Below are 24,261 nucleotides of genomic sequence, written 5' to 3' on the forward strand. Positions count from 1 at the left end.
CTCTTAACTGCTCTCTCCCCCTATCTCTTTCTCCCACACACTCATCCACCATCTTACGTCTTCTCTCTGGTGTCTCCATAAGTGCCAGGCCGTAGCGTCCCTGGAGTGACCTTGGGGGGTAATGAGCTCCTGATCACGAGTCAGGAATCCCGGCATTCAACACCCAACCCATCACCCTCCCCTCACCCCATGTAACAGACACACAAAAAAAGAAAAAAGTCTACACTGCTATCGAATGCTCAGCCCACAAAGACAAATAGTATTGGAGAGGCAGGGCAGCAGGGCAGAGGTGCAGATGAAAAGAGCCTGGAGAAACTATTGCTTTAAGCTCTGAAATACAACTACCAGACCTCCAAAACAAAGTAAGTGGATTCCTTTTCGGGGTCTACACTTATTGATATGTAGCTTTTGGGGGGTGATACAATGTTGAACTGATTAACAGAGCAGTAACTTGACGTTATCATTTGTATGATTTTTGGTCTTTCTGCTCACTCTGTATGTTTGGGATGGGATTTATATGGATTCAAGGACTGCTAGTATCCATCCAGCTTGTTTTCATATGGCTTTAAAACTTGGAATAAGTAAAGTTTTTGTAAAGTTGCAAAAAAAAAAAAAACTCAGCAAAAGTTTCTGCTCCAAGCACAACACTTTTGCAATTGTGCATTTTTCTGATATTTTGCCTTTTGGTAAAAAAACCAAAAAAAACCCCAAACAAACAATAAAAAAAACAAACTTCTGTAGACATGGTCCTAATTGATTCTTTGTTGTTCTTCCCATTTTAAGCAGATTTTGTCTTGAGGCTGTTGATAGGAGATAATAAACATATGAAAATATAAAAGACTATTAAGCTTAAAATGCTGAGAATTATAACAGCAGATGGAAAAGTGGCTTGTAGACATACTGTGTAAACAATTGGAAAGACCCAGTAATCCAACAGCCATGGGCTACAGACTTTGCTGTTAAATCATTAACAGGCCCTCTTTCTCAGTGATTATACTTCAAACATCCATATGTTTTGTTTATTACTGCTATCAGCCAAATATGTGTTGGCCCAAATTAAGTCTGCCTGTGCGTGGGCACTGATTGAAGTGGGCTACTTTTTCCCAGGATGTCGTAATTTGGGTCAGGCCTGACTGGAATGACAAACCCAGAGCTGCTGTATTGTATCAGCACTAAGTGATCCAGAAGACCTTCTGCTTGCGTTGCCATGGCTTTCTTCAGCTCCGGTATAGCAACCCGAGTCAGACCAAACAGTGTTCCTCTCTGTCTTATGGGCATTCCTACTGTGGACAAAAGCTTTCTCTGGCTCATTCTTGCTCGAAATGAGGTGTCCGCTTCATTTCTTCAGAATCAACACATGGTGTGGTCCTAATGAAAGAGCAGGGGGAGATTAAACATGAAGTGGAGATGAGCTTGAGAAACCTGCTTTGGTCTGTAGGAAGTCAGAACACAATGTGGATTAAGCTGGATGATAGCCAGCAGGGGCAAACTCATAAAACTGCTTCATTTCTAAAAGAGTCCTGGCATTTTTTCTCCAAGATGGCCACTTGGAGGCCTTTAAGAGACATTTCACACATTCTGCCCTTTTTTCTTTTTTAAACGTTTGACCCCCAGACTTCACCACATGATGTCACCTATATGTCAATGTGTTTAAGCACAAAGCCAGTTCATTTCTTTCAGTATCCTTACAAATGCTTTGACGAGAAAGTTTTCCGTGAAGGAGCTGGAGCAATAAGGCATAGAATTACTCTGTTAGGGCCAGAGAAGTTCGCTCCAGGGGGGAGGGAACACTGTGAATGGAGCCAGTTCTCGTCTATAGGGCGCAAGTAAATGAGTGAGAGAGAGATGGAGAAAGAGGCTAGGGGGGTAAGGACATACACAAAGATCCTCACATTGAGCGACTGGTTTATTTTTGTGGGGTATGCACTGACCCCTAACATGTGGGATGTACAGAATGAGACTTGATGGGGTCCAGGGGCCCTACGGAGAAAGGGAGGAAAAGAAAGAAAGGGACTAGAAGAAAAGAGGAAAGGAAGGATGCCAGTAGAGAGGCCTGTCAAGGAACTGTCCTAACCATCAATCTCTAAAGACAATAGGCTAGAAGTAAAATCTGCAGTAAAGCAGAGCTGGAAAAAGCAATCATGTGACCCTTAAATGATTATTCTGGTGCCCACCTCTTGGAAGTAAATAAATCTGGTTAAAAAATCCTTCGTGTTTTAAAAAGTTAAACACGAACTATTAAATATTTCCAAAGGTTTGGTTATTACAAGTGGCAACAAAATAAATAAAAGCAGCAGAACTGAGGCATATTTGATTCACACTGCCTTATATGGGTAGCACTCTAGAACCACTGGACCCTACAGTTGACGCAAAGCAACCCATTACTCTGTTAAATTCTCCCTGCCCCTGTAGCAGGGATGAGATATTATCAACTTAGCCTCAAGATTAATTTTTTACCTCATCCTGTACTTTGGGTTCTCAGGCAAAAGTATTGGTTTGCTCACTATCAATCTTGCTGCTGACCACTCATTCTTTAATCCTTGATAGTTGCAATTTAGTGCATTTAAACATTTAAATATTTGATAAACTGACTGTTGGGGCTCTGTGTGCGGGCAGGCAGAGGTGAGGATCCAAATGCAGGACTCGTGGAGACTGAATTGTAACTGAAAACCAGAGCTTTATTGCTGGTGATGAACAAAACATTAACTGAACAATGAACGCTGAGAACGGAAACAAACAGGCACAATCTGAGGGTACAACACGTCACTGACACAACACGGGGCTAAAATACACTGAAGAAGTCATCAAGGAATTAGAGACAGAAGGGGAACACAGCTGGGAGGAATTAGACCTAACGAGACAGGGGGAGCGAAGCTAGAAACACTGACATAAGACATAACCCTTCAAAATAAAACAGGAAACAATTCACAAAGACACAGACTAAGAAACATGGACTTTACACAGAGGGAACACACGGGCAGAGAAGACTAAGCACAGAACTAAACCTAAACTAAACATGAGGGCATAAGAACAAAACCTAAGAACTAAACCCTAAACCAGAATAAACTGAAATGTAGATTTATAATAATTAAAACAGGATAACTAAAGAATCAGACATAAATCAGAATACAGAAGAATACCAAAAACATAAGAAACTGAAAATGCTGGGTCAAAGTGACACTGAGTAGAGAGCTCTTGCTATCACATTTCCTGAGTTTGTTGGTTGTTATAGCTTTTTTTCTGCAGTTGTGGCAATACAAAGTTACTGCAAAGAGCCCACCTTTTTGGTCTGTCGGGTTAATAATCAAGAGTGGAAATGCTGATGTTCTCACAGAGATGTCAAGCCAGCACCTCTTTCAATATAGGGAAGGGTGAGACAATCAAAGCTGTGTACAAAACCTCTAGGTTTGTAGGGGGGTTGGTCCCTGTTGTCTAAGGAAGCTCAATGAAAGCGCTATGAATGCTTTTTGTGGAAGAATTCAATTACACAAGCCAGTGTTTGTGTTTGTCCATAGTATAGAGGCATATTATGAATTTCTTGGTTTCTTTTTGATCACAAGCAAGTTTTATCATCTGATTTAAAAAGGTAAAACTTTCCATCTTGCTATTTGTACAGATTTTGAAGTTTTTCAGTGAACTTTTGTGGCCAGCCTCTTTCTCTGGCATGCTGTTGGTTTGATCTAGTATTTGATCCTCTGAGAGCTAATGAAAACCTGAGGCTTTCCACTATAATCAGTTGGCTCATTAGTGTTCCACTCAGTCACAGAGCCACCCACGCACACTTACACACATGCACAAATACAATCTCTCCCCAGGCCCCTCAGTCAATGACTAAAGGAAAATAGGGCAAAGGTCATATGGCTGGGTGTGAAATTCTGTACTTGCTGAGGAAGTAAACATGCAGCTGTGATGTAAGACTTAATTGGATGCATTTGTGCAGCTGTGCTAGCATTGCTGGTATTGTTTTTACCTTGTGAGCCATGTATTTATCCTCATAGCAAATCATGGCATGCACTGTCATAAAACACAATACAAATGTAATTTGAAGTGCTTTGGAAGGTGTTTTTTCACTTCCCTGACTGTCTGACAACAAATTGTGTAACCCAGCTTTGTCACAATCTTGTGAAGTCCTAAGCCAAATAGCACTCTTAGTTATGTTTGGTTGGCGGGAAAAACCAAAGCTCTGGGAGAAAATGCAAATTCACAGCCTTCACACCAATTCACACCTTGCTAGGGAATAAACCCCAAATCTGGTACTTACAACTGTAAGAATGTTTTTACGTGTGTGGCTGCTGCAGGTAAAGACAAGGAGCTCCAGAATTCAAGCTCGAGAAACGACGACTACCGGGAGTGCGCTGTACTGTCAGACAATAACATAGCCTAGCATCATTTCCCTCTGATTTTCTGTGCCCAACCAGATTGTTAGAGTGCCCCTACTCCAAGGCAACTTGGGTTCAACGTAAACATGAAACAGCCACTTCCCCGCTGTTTTAAAACCCCTGGTTTGCATTAGCCTCTGAAAGGGTCCAAAAATACAAACAAAACACACAACACCAACAAAATAATAAAAATAAAAGGAAGAAATTCTTCTCAGAGCGCTAAAAAAATGAGGATAGAACTGTATGAAACCCTCTTTTAAAGGCCAAGGGTCTCCAGATTACATGAATTCACTCTCCCCTCTAGAATTATTAACACTGTATCACAAACATAACACAATTTACAATGTTCACAAGGAAATAGTCCCAGTTTCTACTAGTCAGACCCCCCAAAATGGCCTTTGAATATGAAACCATATACAGTCTCTTCTTTGAAGGTGTAACTGTAGTGAGAAGGAGATAACTGCGGGGTTAAGCTGACCAGAGGTACAGGAGCTGGAGTGAGGAATCAAGTCTTGGGTTCAAAAAAGCAAAGAAAATAGAAACCATGCCTTTGTGTCTAGGTGAAAGTGCGCGGGAAAAATACTGGGCTATGAGAAGGCAGCGCTTTCACATACAGCTGAACGAAGGCGGATGAACAACCAGGATGTCATCTGGATGGCAGGGTAACCCGTTCACCGCTGACTCACTTTGTTCTCGCCGTCGAGTCCGAAGAATGTGCTCAAACTCAGACCAGCAATGGGCAACATTAAGTGAAGTCGCTAAAGCCCTCCAAGAGACATGTTAGCTTCCAGCGAGGCAGCTAGCCAGAAAAGCACAGCTAAGCTTGGGTCTCACTCCAACTCCCCATCACCACGCTGTCTCCTTCCACGATGGCCTGCAGCACCAAACGTTGTGGCTACACAAGCCAAGCTTCCCGCATGGAGCGAAACTCCATCTAAACTTGCTGCAGTCGCAACTTCTTTTTTGACTGACCTCTCGGATCTCCTTTTTTGTCTCAGTCAAACCGTGAGACGTGGGAGACAGCTACTTCTCGGCGCCACACAAACACACACACCAGAGCGTGTACGTGGGTTCTCTATCTTTTTTGGGGTTTTCTTGCCTTACTCAGACAAGCCCCTTGAGGCACTATAAGGTGGCCCCTGACAATTTACATACATGTGCCCTTACATGTGTTTTGACCCAACTGTAATTCATAAAACAATGCAAAAGTAAGAAACTAAACTATATCTTCATTTTAGCAATTAAGTAATGACTCAAACAGGTTAAATATTTCAAGCAGTGTGCAAGATTGAAACCTTGAACAGATGTACTATATGTTTAGCAAATGTCATGTAGGGAATACAGTTCCTGAGGGTGCTCCCTCACTCAAGGTTTTTGTGTGTACAGGCCTTAGAGTGTGAAGCACAGGGGAATGGGTAGTGTTTGTATTCCTCTAATAAACTGAAGGATGATCTTGTCTCTCAGCACGAAGGGAAAGCTTGAAACTCAGGATTTTACAATAAACAGCAATACTTTAGTTGTAGTTACCACAAAGCTAATGTCAAAAGCACATTTATAACATCTAGATAATAGCACCAGTTTAGTAGTAATTCCTTGGAGACTGTGTCATTTTTTAATAATTAAAATCTGGTTATTCTGCAAATCTTTCTCTGTTGATAATAGGTACGGCAGAAATAAAAGTAAGCCGCATCACTAACTTTCTCTCCAGTACAGAACCTTGCTTAATGGCTCACAAAACCCTAAGGGGGCTATTAAATAACATAGAGCCAATACGTTGGCAAAGTTCCACCTAAATGCTATAATGTAAAGGCTCAATCAATGGAATCTCATTTTATTTAGAATGATTTTTTAGCTGCTTTGAAGCCAGAAGTAGATTTGCCAAGAGAGTTATTAGCGATATTATAATCGCTCCTATAGTGAGAATTTGATCCTTGCAAGCCATAAACTATGAAAGGGTATAAAATGAAGAAAACAAAAATCTGATATGGATGGGAGCAGGTTGCTCTTATGCGCAGGGATGCAGGAATTTGTTGTTCAACATCATGTGACCAGTGATGTTGAATGGAAAGTTAAATTGATTGTGAGCATCACTGTGGAACACCGTCTGCCACTTAGTTTCTCTATCCCAGTCGCACTGCTAATTGGATTGCTAATGGCAATGATGCACAGAGGTTAGACTCTTCTCTGATTAGAATGGTTTGCATTGTTTATTGTGAAATCTAACCACATTACCAGTGCTGTGATCACATGAAAGGGAGCCAGTTTTGTAAAATATATAATTCTCTTGAACTGACTCAATAAAATTATGTGTTCTTTTTTATGTGGATTTTTTTATTAGGCCAAATAGTGGTTACTTGGCTGCTTGAAGGGCAAAATTGTCAATACTTAACATAAAAATAATTTTAAACTGTTTATATAGTCTTCTCATGCCAAAGGGGGTTTCTAATCCTTGGCTAAATCTCAGCAGGTTTTAATCAGGCCCAGTGGAGAGTTTCTGCAGCTCTGGGATGTCTTTGTATTCTTACCTCAGGGTGCCACATTCTAGAGAAAGTATGTTTTGGAAAGTTAAATGCCTGTGATGGAAGGGGAGGGGATTAGATAGGCCCATGGTTACAAACACTGAGGATGGCTTTATGTCCACCTACCAATAAGTGATTAGATAGCAGGATCAGTAGGGGTGGAGGTGTTGTTACTTGCTCTATGTTAGTTTCTTACATCGTTGTTAATTTGAACAGAATTAAGCATCTTGAATACTTTTCTCAGGAGTTTCTTTCCACAAAGAGGCAATGGGAGATGGAGGAGTGAGAGGAAAGAGTAGAGTGGGATGGAATCTGGAGAAATCGAGAGAGGCGAGAGAATCATTAGTCATATCCATTAGTATTCCATCCACAGCTTGTGCTGTGAGACAGCCGGTCTGTCCAAACAAACAACCGGCAGAGGGGGGATGCCTCATTATAACTTCCCCCCTTTCTTCTCACCCGGAGTTCACATTCCATCTGACCATAAACACTAGGCCAGGGCTGTGACCTTGCCCTCTTTCTCCACTGGAGTTTAGAGATGTTAGTGGGGCTAGTAAAGCAACAATTCACATGCTGTTCAGTACATGATGATGACAGTACAGTACAAGGCTGCATCCTGTAAGAAGAAAGCAAAAACACAGTCTAAATTCCTGTTCTTTACCTCTTGGAGCAATTTAGCTTAGCGGCCTCTACAGCCTGATGCATTTATGGAAAGGATATCTTGAGACGTCTACTCCTTTCACCTATCTTTCCCAGTACTGTATCTAGACTTCACAGGTCCCAAAGGGAGCCCTGACTCTCAAGGGGCATGTAAACCTCTTGTGCTTGATGTACAGGGGCACTGAGAGGATATTTGCAGAAGACAGAATTGCTGCAAATACCTGCAAACAAAAAAATCAAATACAATACCTACGTAAAACATTCAGAGCCATATGGCAGGGGAATATAATTACCCAACAGATGGCATTTTTGTTTTTAACCCATTTGTGTCCACACTGGAATTTCATATAGAACTTGAGTCAGCCACAAATCCATTTAAATAGGTATAAAAATATTCATGGAAATCCCCCCAGTTATTCAGTGTAAAAACAATTAACAAACAAACTTAAGTAAGTCGAGTGGGAGAACATCCCTATTTAGCAGTGGATCATCATTATACATTAACTAAGAGTTGACCACTGTTTCTTCACTTTACAGAAACAAAAATGAAAGAGCAAATGTTCTTTTAACAACTTTTCTCATGAAATAACTCAAAAGGGGTGAGGGGAGAGGCAACCCGACTTATGCATACATATAAAACATAGACAACAGTAGCCCTCAATGGAACTGTAAATGTGAAGATTTAAAAATTAAAAGCTCTCACCAGTCCACAAATACTCTGAAAGCATCGATGGGATGCTGGAACAAGATGAATGCCAGCTCTGCAACAGCATAATCTAAATCATCAGCTGCAAATATCCCTGTTCCAGACATCACTGGACACATTTGGAGGTCTGACATCGGAGCTGTTTTGGCAGTGTGAGGGAATGTACATAATTTTGGTACATAATTCTAGTTGTTGCTGGTAATTGTATGTTTACCAGTGAATCATTAATCATTAATCACTTATCAAGAACTGTAGCAATTATCACGATTACAAAATGTAAAAAAATTATTTAAAAAAACATTTTAGAGGAGTGACATTAATTTTTAAAATTTCTACAACAGGGTATGTCAGTGTTACCAGTTCAGTCACCATGAACAGTGATTTAATTTTTTTTTTTGAGAATAAGGTATATCTCACTCAGAACACCTCTTCTCTTGTGCTTGGCAGCAAGATTGATGGTGGCCAAGTGCAGCAAACCAGACTATAAATAAAAATAAACCTGCACGTTAGAGATCCAGAGATGTTTATAAAGAAGCACCTGGCTTTAGGGTTAATTCTCCCCCTTTCTCTCTGTGTTTGTGTGTACTCATAAACCTATCTCAGTGAGGACCAGCATGCATTTATTGCCAATGAAATGAGGACATTTTTGAAAATAGAGGACCTAACTTTTCCAATTTGCTTAAAAAAAAAGCAGTTTGAGGGTTACGATGTGGTTTAACAGTCAAAGTTGGAATTGCGACATGGATGCTCTTTCATTCAATGCTAATTCATTTTTTTTATATATTAAGCTATAAAGCTTTGGTTTAATGTAAATCTGATATGTGTACATGTTATATTGAATGTGAACTTCTTTTGTTATTAGACTTGCATTTTAAATTTGCCTTGAACAATGGATATCCACTAACTGAGCTTCATACTTGATTGAGATTTTTAAAGTAAAGATTGTTAAACAAATCCACAGAATTGAGCTTAGTTGTCACTGGACCCTAGCTGGCCACTTGTGCATAATCAAGAAACATGTAGAGTTGTACTGCAGAGCCCGAGAACTTGACCCTAAGAATTACATTACAGCACCCTATTTTGCAAGTCAATTTCTGAACCTCTGGCATTTGCCATTTGTACTTTGAAAAGTTCGGTTATGTACCCGAGTGACCTTTAAACATAATCATCAGAGAATATGGAGAAAATTAGACTACTGCCTTAATTTGAAAGGCCAATTTTCCATACACTGCAGTTATCGCTCATGCTTGGCTTGGGGATGCTACAGGCAACCAAACAGAGGAGCAAGTCACTGCCATGACAAGGACATGAACCTTCACTGGCTACAAACAACCTAACAGCCACACTAGCGGGAATTCAACCGGGTGTGTCTGCAGCGTGAATGAACCCCCCACCTCAACCCCGAACTCCATATTTGCATTCCTTAATTACTTAAAGTCATTACTTAAAATGCCTCTGAAAACAGTGATGTTTAATCTGCCATTGCAAACCAAAATGAATTAGTATACGTTCGTTTTGTTCTTTTGTATGAAATTACACTTTTGGTGACTTTTTTTATATACAAAGATAAGAGAATTAGATGAAAATTTGCTGGTGCATGAAATTCTCATTTAACTTTCCCGTTTCTACATTTATTTATTTGATAATGTTGTGTTTCTCAAAAAATTGAAATAAATAAACTAACTACTTGCCAAATATTTCTATTTTTATTATAGAAACTTGTCATTTATGTATTATTTCGCTGTATAAGCTCTGCAGAGACAACAACCTCTTACTGAATAATCTGCATGTCAGTTTTGGCCACTCGTTTTAGACAGGGTCAAACCACCTCGACTGCAATGGCTTACTTAGCAGATGTTAAAGAAAAAGAGTCCTAGCAGTAGTCCCACCACACTCCATTCATACACAAGGACTTGATGTCTTTTCTGACTGCTGCAATGCCTGGTGGCAAGTTGAAAGGTTATGTTTAATGCTCTGGGCTGTGACTGAAGGCAAGAGCCGCTCTCTCCCACCATGCAAACTCCTCTGACTCCCCTGCTCACCTCTTAACCCTACACCCATCCCACAGCCAAACAGAGCCTGTGTCACAGAAGGGCTGCTGGTATTTGCACAGCAGCTCTGAGTTGTGTTTTCACTTTGAATAGGAATGATTGGATCTGTCCATGCAGCAAAATGGGCTCCCTTATTTATTTGTAAATTGTGTCACATATAGCATTGCTGCATTTATGGTTTGGTAAATAAAGCTGTAGCAAATACTATTTTGTGCAGATGAATGTAGACAATGACACTGGTGGGCACACAGAAAATCTGGCGCATTGCATTCCTGATGGATGGAAATAGCTTACTGCAGAAGCGGGTTGATGGTGAATAGGATGGATCTGTGAGCTGAACTTTAGTAAACACTGCATTGTATGTGTGAGCAAAAAGACTAAATGACTTTGGCAGGAAAATGGATAGCATTTTTAAAGGAGTAGAAATTGTATACATTTTCATTCCTTATTATCATAAAGTCCATGCCATTACTATGACTATAGATGTATGAACTTTCTTTAATATATGTGGACTATTAGTACACTGGGTTGGATAGTGTTGTAAACAACACTAAGACAGTAAATGACCTGAACTGAATGCTTTTCTTTTCAAGAATATTCTGTCACATAGAAACCTGTTTAGTTAAAGACTTTGTGATGAACTTTAGTGACATTCAGTTGGCTGAACCATCAATGGAGTGGTACACAAACAAGCTCCCACCGATTTTATTGTGGAATATATTAGGCGGTGTGGATGCTGCGTATTGAATTCCTATCATCCTCTCCAGCTAACGTCAGAGTACCTCAGGCGGTGGATATCTGTGATGCTGCACGTGCCCCCCTTGATGCCTATCCCAAGTGGTGGCATTTAACCTGTAAACATGATTATTTCTGCTGCCATTTTAATATGATGGTCTTTGGGAACTAACTCGCTTTGCGTGCAAGTACAACTGACCATTCAAGGAAATGTCATTTTTGATACGTCCGTGTTAACTTCATTTTGCATCCCTTTATGCTGCTACTTGACATTCAAAAATAGTCCTAGTTCTAAGACTAGGGCTAGCTGTTCATCAACATGCAGCTCACAGAAAATCTAAACAGCAGGTTACTGAACGTAGTGCCTCATGTGTCACTGTTATGCTCATCACTTATTTGGCTTTGAATTACTATTTATTGTATTTATTATATTTACACATAGAAGTTTACGTTATTTACATGGTTATTAGGGTTGGTGATGGGTCTTTTAAGTACCTATTTGAAAAACGGGTTTCATCCATCTGGTATCAGAGATGTTTTAAAGTGTGTGTGCGTGTGTGTGCATACGTCCGTGCATGCCTGTGTGTGTGTGTTTAAATTTAGATTAGTAATTTTATTTTAATTCATGTATTTCTTTATTTAAAACAAGACTGTTCTGCTTATGTCAGACTAATGACAAGGCTTCAGAAACTCTGAAGAATGGATTTCCTTTTTCTCCTAGAAACTTAGCTTTGGGAAACAATGTTTGATCAAAGAAGTGCTACACATTAGCCAGCAACCCCCGTCCACCACCACCACCATTACCAACTTGATCGCTTTGTGCCAAATGGCCCAAAAGACAATGCAATCAAAGTGAAGGATTTGCTTTGGCCAAAAGTCATGTCCTTGACAGATCAGGGATGTCCAATCTGTGTCCATCGTGCATTCTCAGTAAATAACATTACCTCTGCTTCATCGATGGCTGGAAATAAGACTGTCACTGGGTTCTACGTGTGATTCGTTTCAGGTCATGTGGAGCCTGGCGGCATAGGAACTGGATGACACTATCATTACAAACTGGAGTGAACAAGATAAAACGGCTCTATTTCTTTGCTGCATGTTTCTACAAAATCTTTGGGTTCTTTTCATGGTGAAAGAAACAGACAAGTTTTATAATATGGCAACCACAAAAACATGACACTGAATGCACAGAACTGCTGTTGAATTATGTAGTCTCTTCCATCACATTTATATCTCCTGCCACACTTAACTTTCATCATTCATTCTTGCAATAAAAGCAAGACAAGATGAAAGAAAATTAATATGAAATGCCTTCTTAAAAGAGTTTATAAATTAGCACAGAAATGTCTTACTGTAGCAGCAAGCCAAATGCAAAGCACTGTATACTGATCGTTTTCAAAGCCAAATAAGCGGTGAACATACCAGTGACACGAGGCAGAACTTTAAAAGTTCACTTTGTTTTCAGCCTCAGAAAAGATAAACGGACTGTTTACGTCAAGTAACTTCTTGTTGAAGTGTTCTGTGTACTGCATACCCATACGGAAAAGAAATAGTAAAAACTTATATGTGATTACTCATGAAAGTGGCCACTTTCATGAGTAAATCATATAAGGCTTACATGATTTACTCATGAAAGTGGCCACTTTCGCATTACTTTCATACATTGTTTTAGTAAGTATCCAAAACATACAAGTTTCATTATATAATTTTTCAAGGGATCTTATATCTGTTTTCACACTTATATGCTTTTCATACAAGTTTCACACAAGACAGATACAAACTTTATAAGATTTATATATATCTTTTCCATATGGGTAGTGCTGAACAGATAGTCCTTATCAGGAGTTGTTTTTGAATGCCAAGTGGCAGCATATAGGGATGAAAAATGAAGTCAGTATGGACGTATCAAAATACTACTACAGTTCCTTGAATGTTCACTTCAGCTTGCACGAAATCGAGTTCATCCCCAAAGGCTTGTATTAAAATGCCAGCAGAAATAAACATGTTTATAGGTTGGCACTATAAAAGTTACTGTTATTTAAGATTAATTAGCAGATATCGTTATCTCTGTATAGCTGCAGCTTGATAACTCACACTTACGTCCAAATACAGTAATTTCTTGGTCCTAAGTTGGTAGTTGCTATAATGCTTCTGCTGAGACTTCAAAAACCAATGGGTGACATATCTTCTGTCAGTCTTACACACATAAACTAAATACTTAAGTATTTTCACCGGCTTGTCCCCAACTTTCTGGTTAGTTTGAAAGAGACGGTGTGAATCAAAACAGTCTTTATAATCTTGGTTTCTATATGTTAATGTGAGAAAATGTTTGTATAGTCTTTCCCTGTTTCAGATATTTATGTCCATTATACACAAACAATACAGAGATAATTTTAAGATTATTGTTATAACTAAATGTTTGTGATGTACTCATTGATATAAACATGACTTGCAGGGAGTATTTATTTATTTACGCCAGTGAGAAAACAAAGATTAGGTAAAGTTTTCATATGTAAGAATCTCCTTGCTTTGACAGCACATTTTCTCAAAGACCGGAGGGGAGTTTGACATGTTTGAGAGCTTCTTGCAGATGGCGGGTATTTCATGCTTGTTTCACTGAATAAATTTTGATGGGCTGCTGTGGTCCAGACATCTTTTAACTGTCCCGACAAGCCTTTGTTCTTTTCCTGTTTTCATGTCTGATCCCCAACAGCCCACAGGGGAAGCTCTGTCGGCTGTGCGCTGCAAACCTTTCTGTTTGATCAACTTCTAACATATTTGAACAATTTAGGCAGGGATGAGGGCAGGTAATTCAAAGCCTGCCATAAGAGTGTTATGGGGAGATGAGAAGACACACGGGTTCACAAAGAGCAGCGAAGATCTGTTTTCTCGTTTCTGCGCCGCTGCATGCTCCAAAACTACCCATCAACGTGGAGGATATTCTTAAATGAACCCCTAATACGGCTGACATCTTCCATCTACAAAAAAATGATCCTATCTCCCTCAAAAAGCATCTCTACCCTTCCCTTGCTTTTCTTCAGGCAATAACTTATTTTACCCAGAAGAGGCCAGTGTGTAGTTGATGAGGTCATCCACTCAATATGAGAAATACTGTACACACACAAAAAAGGTTTTTAAACACCTTCACATGGAGGTCAAAGTAAAGAGACAGAGCCGTGGATATAATTTAGTCCAGAAGCACAGTGAGGAAATCAATGGAACACCGAGCAGCAGGAAACAAAGATGCACATACTGTCTGATGGTGAGTTAAGGTAAATGATAAGGCCATCCCCACCATTGTTTGAGTCAGAAACAGAGTGAGCTGGAGAACAAAAGCGCTGTTCAGTATTGCCATGAAAGGGCATTGATAGTGGGTGTCATTAAATACAGTTACTGCAAGAGAGGTCAGACCCATTATAGATAGATCATGAGAGCCCTCTACTGACAGTTAAATCAAAAGAGACCAGTATCACCATCACAGCAGAATCTCCAGTTTTTTCCCCCTCCTGTGCATTAAGAAGGAAAATAGACTTTATTGAATATGCATGATTATTTTCTGTGGCTGAACCATCTGAAATTAGTTATGTTCTTCTCATCATGTGGCGAACTCAGAAATTACGATCATCATTTAGCTCTAAAAATCCTAATTCAAAACGCCCACCTGCTGTTCGGAGAGAAATGTTGTAAAGATTTAGTGATCTGAAGGGAGGCGTGAAAGAGATAAAGATAACAGTGGGAATATGCTAAAAATTTTAATAGCCAAGAGAAGTGACCCCTGATTGATGCTGGAGCCTTTAAGACGGAAGCGTAATTTTGCAAGGGCTTTTTACAGATGTGCTGCATTGTAAACAATTATATTTTTCTAACTCTATGAGATAAAATCTTACATAATATATTTTCTGTTGCACCAAATGTGACAGATTTTGCAATTAGATTGTAGTGAAATCATATCTCTGTTGCAGAGGTACTCATTAGAGTAAGTGAGGCATTTAGACATTTAAATCAGTTTAACGCAATTGTTCATTACTTTTTCAACACATTTGAATCCCATATAAACTCGGAGAGGAGAGTAAAGTTGAGTCAAGGTTTATCTCAACTCCAACTGTCCATCTTTCAGCTTCGGTCCAGCCACAAGGGGTATTTGAGTAAGGAAAAATTTTTAAAACTAACAAACAAACAAACATTAAGAACACACTGCAGGGAGAAACAAATCCCCCACCAAAGCAGCAGAGGAACACCGTTATTCAACGCTGCGCCTTAAAATCTCCTGGGAGCAACCTGTTACTGAATATTAACCAAGCAAATATTCTAAACTTGAGATGAGATCAGGCAGACTGTTTGCATGCATGTGGGCTAATTAACAGTGAAATCTCCATTGTATGGAGGGTCAAAGGGTCACTGATAGATTGTCTTTGGAAGAAAGTGGTTGAAAATAACAACTGATTGGCTTCTGCTAAAGCATACAGGTTAGTGGTTAAAAGACCTAAACTTACTTGCTTGCAGTCATCCCTGAAATTAGACAGATATTGAAGTAATGGTGCGACGTAAAGGGCTGTAGAGACCGACTATTACTGTTATTTTAAAAATCAATAGGCTATTTTTTTATGCACCACTTGTGGGGGTTTGGCTGGTTGTGGATGTGTGACGTACATCTCGTAGATGTTGGACTGCAACTATTCCTGGCCCGCTGCTGCTGTGTGATCAGAGGTGAGACTCAGCCTGGGGGGAAATTTACAAAAGTATGCCTTTGTGAGGCTTTCGTAATGTGCAGTCAGGCTTTCTTCCATTGCCACACAGAAAGGGAATCATCGGGGCTTCAGGAAAACAAAGAAACCATATTGTATCTTTGTTGTTCACCTGCACTTTTAATATCTATTTCAAGAAGGCAAAAGGAATACACATAAAACGCTGCTGATTCACACTATGTGGGCTCAATGAGAGTACCATTTCAACTGCGGGCGGTCTATCCTTCAAGCTCGGGCCCTCTACCAGAGGCCTGGTAGCTTGAGGGTCCTGCACACTATCTTAGCTGTTCCTAGGACTCCGCTCTTCTGGACAGAGCTCTCCGATGTTGTTCCCGGGATCTGCTGGAGCCACTCACCTAGCTTGGGAATCCCTGCACCTAGTGCTCCGATTACCACTGGGACCACTGTTAACTTCACCCTCCATATCTTCTCGAGCTCTTCTCTGAGCCCTTGGTACTTTTCTAGCTTCTCGTATATATAGCACAGACTGTATATATTCTCCCATGTCTATGGCAGAAGTGTGACACTGAGATTGTAAACGCAACAGTACATATTCAAAAAATGGTGGGAAGAGCTGTCAGAGCTGTCCACCACAATTTGTTTTGCTAAAGTGAATAAACACAATCCACCCACACTTTCCCTGTTATTGTCTCGCGTCGATGTCAGACAGTCAAAACCTCTTCATCTTGAGCAAGTCTCAGTGACAGCACACTTTAAAATGACTTTCAAGCTAATGTTGCACCATTGTCACCACAGTTTCCCTCCAGAGGCAAGATGAGAGCTGCAAAAATGCAAGAGTAGTAAAGAGGAGAGCAATAATGAATCCCTTGACAGTTTTGCTCACATCTTCACCCCTAACTTACTCACAACAAAAAGTAATGCCATCCAGAAAATAAAATAGAAAATGCCAAATTAAATCAATAGTGTAAAAGTAGATTATTCTGTCTTGGACTTTGCCACAGCTAATAACACAGCTAGCGACAACAGAAGATAGCCTTCTCCTGCATCCTGTGACGCACACTCAACAAAACTGATTCAAAAACTTGTTTAATCAGCCTGTTTGCCAAAATCTCGCCAGCACTGTGCTGCAATATGTTTTGGATAAACATAGCCACCAAATAATGCGCGTTATGTTATGTTCTGCTGGCAGACAACAGTACATATCCAGTGCTCTTGCCACTCATTTTTTTCTTTCTAACAGCTGATCTTGATGCTCTGTTGTATTACAAGGATAGTTGGTAGCATCACAATATAGAAGATTTTACAGATTGGCAGTAATATCTAACTTGTGAGTTTTTTTCAACGAACATGACACATATGCTAATATACTATTATCTCTATTGCAATGCTATTAAATTGCTTATTTATTATATTAAGGCTGCATATTTATATTTCATACCTATCCTAACTCATAAGCAACAAAGTAATCTGAATTACTAGAAGGTAAAACAGTGAACACTGTCATGTTTTATGGCACCAAAACATATTTACCCAACTCAGCCTTACTCCTGGGAATATGCAAATTTGTACCAATGTTAAGTGTCAAACTCACTAAATGAAACGAAAAAAAACTGTGTGCAGTGCAGCTATGAAGTAATAATCTGTGACATTTTCATATAAATAAATTTGATTTCCCCCTTCATCCGCTTCAACTTGTGAAAAGCGTTGATTTAATGCTCTCAACAGCTCTCACCTGTTGAGGTAAATTTTCCTGGATGTTTGAAAACAATCCAATCAGGTTTTAGGTTTCTGGCTTGTTTGATAAAAATGGAATAAGTTCTAAGTGAAAGAGAAGCATCAGCAAAAGAACATATGAAATTAGACGGCTGCACATCTCCGGTAGTCAGTTTGAAGTTTATATAACTCTCTGTCCATACTGGACCTATATAAAATATAATACAACGTGCATATAATACAATAACAGTCGCAAAAAAGTTAATAAAATTACACCTTGAGATGAGTGTTGTTGTTTTGAACTGGTACTATAATAAAGAAATAAGAATGAATAAATGCAGCAGAAATAAACATGTTTACAGTCTTAGACCCCCCAAAAATTCTATAATTTCCTTTCCGATTTTTTGCTTCATCAAAACTTTTTTTTAGTTATATCTTAAAATTATGCTTAATTTGTTTATGCGTGTGTGTGTGCGTGTTATTTTTTATAATCACCTGACAGATAATATTGCTTGGTGCATCACTAACTGTATTAATTGGGTGTTCAAGAAGACTTTTTGGTAAGTTTCATGAAATAATTTTATTCGTATGCCTTACTTAAGTCACACAGGGCAAGAGACCAATCTGTGACACCCTGCCAACGTCAGGTTGCTGGAGACTGGAAGCATGACTTTGACTTTGAACATTCTTCATTTCCGGTTTGCGTCACACTTTCTTGGATTTCACAAACCTCCAGTGAATAGTTGACGAGTGTTTTCAGACAAGTTTGCATCTTTTATACAAACTGTAGGCGAGTGCAACAATTAGCTAACCATCAGCTAGCAACCAAAGCAATCACAGATTTTACCTGTAGCTACAACAAGCAGTTAGGGAATACACATTCTTTCCCAGTAGCCTGTTGTTGCTAGGGTGTCACAGACAGGTCTCTATGCCTGTGTGACTGGAGCCTTACATAGCACTAATTAGCAGGCACCTATATAGTCAACAGATGAACTTTGCTTACCACGCTTGCTAGTGTTAGCTAATATCTAAGTCCGCTTTTCTTTAAATATTGTCACATCTGACTCTATAAAACCAAGATAGTCTGGGCATGTTACCATACTGAGTGTTTGCATCCAATTTTAATCATAATCATGTGACTTCTTGAATTATGGCTAAAAAATATTTGCAAAATCATGGTGACTTTTACCTTTGAATGCTACATCAGCTCATCCTTGACTCCAAAGACATATTCATTCCAAATTTGAAGCCATTCATCAAAGGTGATCCTCAGATAGCTTATGAATGAGATCACAGTGATCTTGACTTGTGGCCTTAAAAATCAAATAATTTCATCCTTGAGCCAAAGTAAGTGTTTGGCCAAATTTGAAGAAATTCTCTCCACACATTGATGAGAATTGAATGCAATTACAGAAGCACTTCCGTGCTTGACAGCAGAAGTATGGCAAGAAAAGACGTTTCAGCACTCAACTATATTGACTGTTTTACTATTTGTGGCTCTCAGTCTGGTTTTAATCCCAGTAACTCTTAGTCGTTGAGCATGTTGTTTTGACCATAATGCGGTGCAGGAGCAGCCGGTGTAGAAATAAAGGTAACAGCGGGCTTTATCTCTCCACCAACGGCTGTAAACCTGCTCCCTCTCAGCCTCACAGTGTGATGGCTGGTTTGGGGAAAGTGGGTGGGAAACCTCTGAGGGGAAAGGTTGGTGTGTGTGTAGGTGGAAGATGTAGGTTATCTGAGACTAGAATCATGGTTAGATCCAGAGATGAGCAATACCTCCTTCTTTGGCATGTGGCAAATAGTACATAACCGTGTGCTGAATTCGGAGTCCTACTGTATGTGCCAAGCTTTCAGCCTACGGTCATTATTATTCAAATTACCTCAAGAGCCAGACTGCACAAGGGAAACACGTCACTTCTTGGCATCACACAGCCAACAGGAGGTTCTCAAAGGAGATGATACATCTGTTCCGATTCGTGATTATCTGTGCATTCAAAGATGCCTCTGAATATACTGATTATATATGTGAGATTCCCAACGGTCTGAAGGGGTCTATGTTTATTTTTATAGAAAGGACAGATTTAACAATTATGGGGAAAAAATTTAACTGGCAACACAAAGTCAAGAAATAGCATTTTTTTGTAGCCATTTTTGAGACAGTGGGATGGAAGTGTACGATGGGATTATAATAAGTAACTAATAAAATAGCAATATAAAAAAACACATTAGGTTGTGCTAGTTAGGATCAGTAGGATTAGATAAAATAGATTTGGTGTTGCTGTACGAGGTTTTGGAATAAAATGAAACTTTTTATCATAGAAAATGGGATTTTATATGTAACAGTTTCTATGGTGGCTATGCAAAATAAAGGAGTTTGGTATTGCTATGATAAACTTTCTAAATCTTTTAAGACCTGAGATTGTTTCTTGCAGTATTGAAAGACCAAATTCAAACGGATTAAAGTTAGCCACTGTGTGGGTGATCAAAGAGTTCTTCTGCACATTGGAGTACTTATGAGCCTGTTTTAGAATACACTGAGTTTGGATATTTCACTTTTGACTTTTCCATTACTGTTGTTTAAAAGCTTTTTACTTCATTCTGCAAGGTGGACAGACAACAAACCAGCCATCGTGGTTTCAGACTGGTTATGCCTTTGTTGGTTAGGACCTCTGTCAGCTCACTGAGGTGATTCGTTCTACCCACAGAGGCCTTGTAGAATAAATGGATTGCGTTCACTGCTTGTATGTATAGCCTTATCCAGTCCAGCTGACAGTGTAGCTTGGTGAATGTGAATCAGATCTTTAAGAGAGAAAAAACTCTCTTAAAGGGTTTTTAAAATATATTTGTTGTGTTTTGTTGATGATGAGAATGTCATATTTGCATTGGCTGTGCTTTCATATAGGTTGACCTGCTTGTGAAACTTAGCTAGTATTTTGGGGCAAGACATTAAAGTTATATATGTTTTTTATTGCAGTTTTGTATGTTTGTTTTTTATGGGGATTACTTCATAGCAAAAAAGTAAATGCTGATCTAGTATCATGGTGTATCAGCAGTAAAATAAAGTATTCGTGAACTTTCTAGTGTATGTACAAAAAACAACCATGACAAGTTTAATTAGATTTCAAAGTTATTGCTTTCTGTTTAGGTGCAGACTTACATGAACATTTCAGCAGTCAGTTTTAGAGCCAATTTTAGACTATAGTGTGAAAAACAACAAAAAAAGCCATTTACTGTCAAGTAAAATAAATAAAGTTCTACAAATTATGATGCATTGAATGTAGTTAACTGTTGAAAATGGCCAGACCTGCTTATTACCCCACTACAATTCCAAGGTTAAAACATTCTGTTCCTAGATAGCACATAATAGCTAAGCATAAAAAAGAACCTGCTCTCTCCTTCTGATGTTTATTTCGCTATTCACCACTTTTCTCATCATCACTTGCAGATTACATCAATAAATCCATTATTTCAGCACACTTTGCAAGGTCAGGAAAAAAGAAAAAGAAAGCAGTTTTCTTTGTTTTGGTGCACTTTCTCTGCAGCACTGATCATGTTTTTCTTTCTATCCATGTTTAAGCAGGTTTTTAAGTATTAGATGCAAACAGTCTGAGAGCATGCTTTCAGTGGTGATGGTAACTGCTACCTTTTCCATGGATTGAACCAGTCATGCTGCTGCAGCAAAGATAACTTTCAAGGTTTCTATATAAGTTATATGATGCCATGGTTGCAAAAGAATATAATGGCCCTTCCCGATAGCCTGCTCCATCCTCCCCCTTTACTACGTAGAAATATTGACATCTGTGAGGTATATGGATGTAAGGGTTTCAAAACAGAAAACTGAATATTTGAAGCTTACTCAAAAAACCCTTAAAAAACCACTGAAGGACACACATTGAAAACTTTATTTATAAGTCCATGTCTCTGCCATATACCATAATACCATATTGCCGTACTATATTATCAGATTTCTGTTCTGCTTCCTTCTCCGAACGTTAAAACCTCTTATGTGCAATGCTGCATATAAATATATAAGCAGGTGATCCAGGTGATTGATATATGCATTTTTTTTTTTTTCCTGCTCATTCTGTTGGTTTTTGTCTTTTGCCCTTCTCCCCCGTCCCTCTTCTCAGCTGTTTCCCTTTCCCTCTTTCTTTCTCCCCTTCTTTCCCCCAGTCAAGTCTGTCCCGTATTCAGTAAGTGAAAATAAAATAAACAATAAAAGGTGAATCAAATGGACCATTACGGCAAGGCTGGGATGGTCAATTTGGTAAAGTAAATCCGTTGGGCATCTTTCTTTGCCTTTAGACAACAATTCTGATGGCAAAAGGGCCAAACGGGACAGGCAAAAAAAGAAAGAAGAAAAATAAATAAATAAATAAATAAATAAATAAATAAATATATAAGCAACCTGAACAGGATAGTCCAAAAAAGTGATGCTATTCTCCTGGAAGAAAGCCCTTGTCCTGCGAGCACTGTGTACCGTAGCGTTGTCCTGTTGAAAAACCCAGTCGTTACCACACAGATGAGGGTTGCTCTCGGCAACATCTGGACATAGCCAGCGGCCATTTAACGCCCCTGCACCTCCTGAAGATCCATTGTTCCACTGAAGGAAAAAGCACCCCATTATGGTGCCCTCTCCACTGTGGTGCGTGGAAAACATCTCAGGTGGGATGTGCTTTTCATGCCAGTAACGTTGAAAACCATCAGGACCATCAAGGTTAAATTTTTCTCATCAGAGAATAAATCTTTCTTCCACCTTTCAATGCTGCATGGTTGGTGATGTATTGCCAAGTCCACATGGTCAGTTCTGTGGCATTCAAGGAGACGAGGCTTTGGAAGATGTTTTTTGTTTTTGAAACGCTTCAGTCTCAGATGCCGTCTGATGGTTATGGGTTTTGTCTCACTCCCATTTCTTCTTGTTGCATGTTTAAGCTCTACTTGGAACCTTGGTAAGATCCAACCATGCAAAATATGATTTTTTTTTGCCATTTTCAAGTCGTCTTAATCTTTTGATTGGGACTGTATTTACAGTTGGGTCTGGGTTTGTTTGTAAACAGACTGTTTTGCCGTCTTTGATTTCTTTATATTTTGCTTCCAAGAATCCAAACTTTCCTAGTGTTTTAAGTAAAAATTCTCCAGGCTTTCTGGAGATATTTCAAAGTGTCAATTTGGACATTGGCTGCTCTTTTACTCATTTTCAGTCCAGTCCTTGTACCTGACCATTTTCAGAGAAATTTTGTTTGTTAAGCCATTTAACGTGGCTCTATGAGCCCCTTAAGCATGAAAGGGGTACCTAAAAAGGATGAATGAGTGCTAAGAATTTGTTATTAGCAGCCTGTTGGAAAGACACAATGTTTTTCATGTTTCTTTAGTTGAATGTATGAAAAATATCATAATGACAGTTTCTTCAGATGATCTTTCTACTGTTACCAAAGCCTCATCAGAAGCAGGGTGGCTGTCAAGAAGCCGTTCTTAAAGAGGGGAAACAGATAATATTGCACAAGAACTGATCACACAAATCAGTGGCAATCAGTAGCTTTTATACAGTGAGTGTCTACAGCCATCTATAAGACACAGGTTCTAGAACAAAAGGCAGCTAACAACCAAAGAAGACTTTTGGAATTTTCCCCAAGAAGCCTGGAGAACTATTCCTAACTACTTAGAGGAATTACAAGAATAAATACCAAATTTGGCATTGACTTTCAAGAAAATCTGTTTTAACCTTATATACTGTAATTTTATTTATGTTTAGGTTAGGTTACATTTTAAACAAACTGTTAGACCTATTCTATCATTTTCTTTGCAAAATGTAACAAAATGACAGGTAGCTTAAGATGCTGAGTGCAACATCTTTGGTTTGTTGGACTCTAGTAACTCTGTGAGTGAACCTTTTCTTTTAAAACATGTAAGTTGAAAGTCGTAGCCTATCATTTGTGAATGTTATCAAACTACAGACGTTCAGAGCCTGCAATGGCTTAACCCTCTCAAGGCAGGCGTTGCCGATTTGCAACAGTTAAAAACTAACAACCTGATTACCCCACATACATATTTTATGAGTTTTTTTTACTCAGAAGTACCACTGCAGGACTTGGTTGTGCATTAACAACAAAAAGTTTAATTTGAGCCTGAGAGGGTTAAATGGATGAGAAGGGTAACTATTGTGTAGGTTGGCACTAGCGAGTGAATGGGAGTGACTTGAGAGGTATCAGGAAGCCATCACTACTTGAAAGCTTAGGAGGGATATATATTAGGAAGAAAATGAAAATGCTGACTAGTGTTTGAAACACAGCCTCCTGTTTCCTGTAGTGTACATGATTTTTATTTATATAACTAAATACCTCAAGATGAACTAATTTGTGACAGCTTAAAATAAGAAATCAACAGTTTACTGGCAAGGCATGGCTTATCTTTTGTTTATAACTGCTTACTGCTCAGTTGTTGCATATTTATGTGATTTCTAAGAGAAAAAACAACCACATGACAATGGCATTGAGTTCTGAAGTACATGGAAGGATCTGTAGCAAAAGTCAGTATATGTAATATACTGAATTGTGTATATATAATATACTGAATGGCATTCATGCAGTGCCCATTACATACAGATGAACACAGTGTAAAGACCCTGATATTTACAATATACACTGAAACAGTTAAAATAAATGTACTAACCAAAGCAGTAGATACTTTTTAAATTAAAATCTTCCACATCCATTGTGCAAATTTATTGTAGTGTTCGTAGCTGAGGTGTGACTGATAACTAGATCTTCTACAGCATTATGTACCTTATTCAGC

General features: G+C 39.0%; 1 protein-coding gene across 1 annotated transcript in view; it reads left to right on the forward strand.

Moving 5' to 3' along the window:
- The first annotated feature begins 205 nt into the window (after positions 1-205).
- Positions 206-24,261, forward strand: part of ptn (pleiotrophin) — a 55,372-nt gene continuing 31,316 nt past the window's right edge. Inside the window, exon 1 of the mRNA XM_086268236.1 lies at positions 206-362. The gene's annotated coding sequence lies outside the window, so the exon portion shown is untranslated. The remainder of the gene's footprint in view (positions 363-24,261) is intronic.

Source organism: Aulonocara sp. 'chitande type north' Nkhata Bay, linkage group LG17 (assembly GCF_057382095.1).
Source record: "Aulonocara sp. 'chitande type north' Nkhata Bay isolate Kocher_YH1m ecotype deep benthic linkage group LG17, A_spYH_male_GT1.1, whole genome shotgun sequence".
NCBI lineage: Eukaryota > Metazoa > Chordata > Actinopteri > Cichliformes > Cichlidae > Aulonocara > Aulonocara sp. 'chitande type north' Nkhata Bay.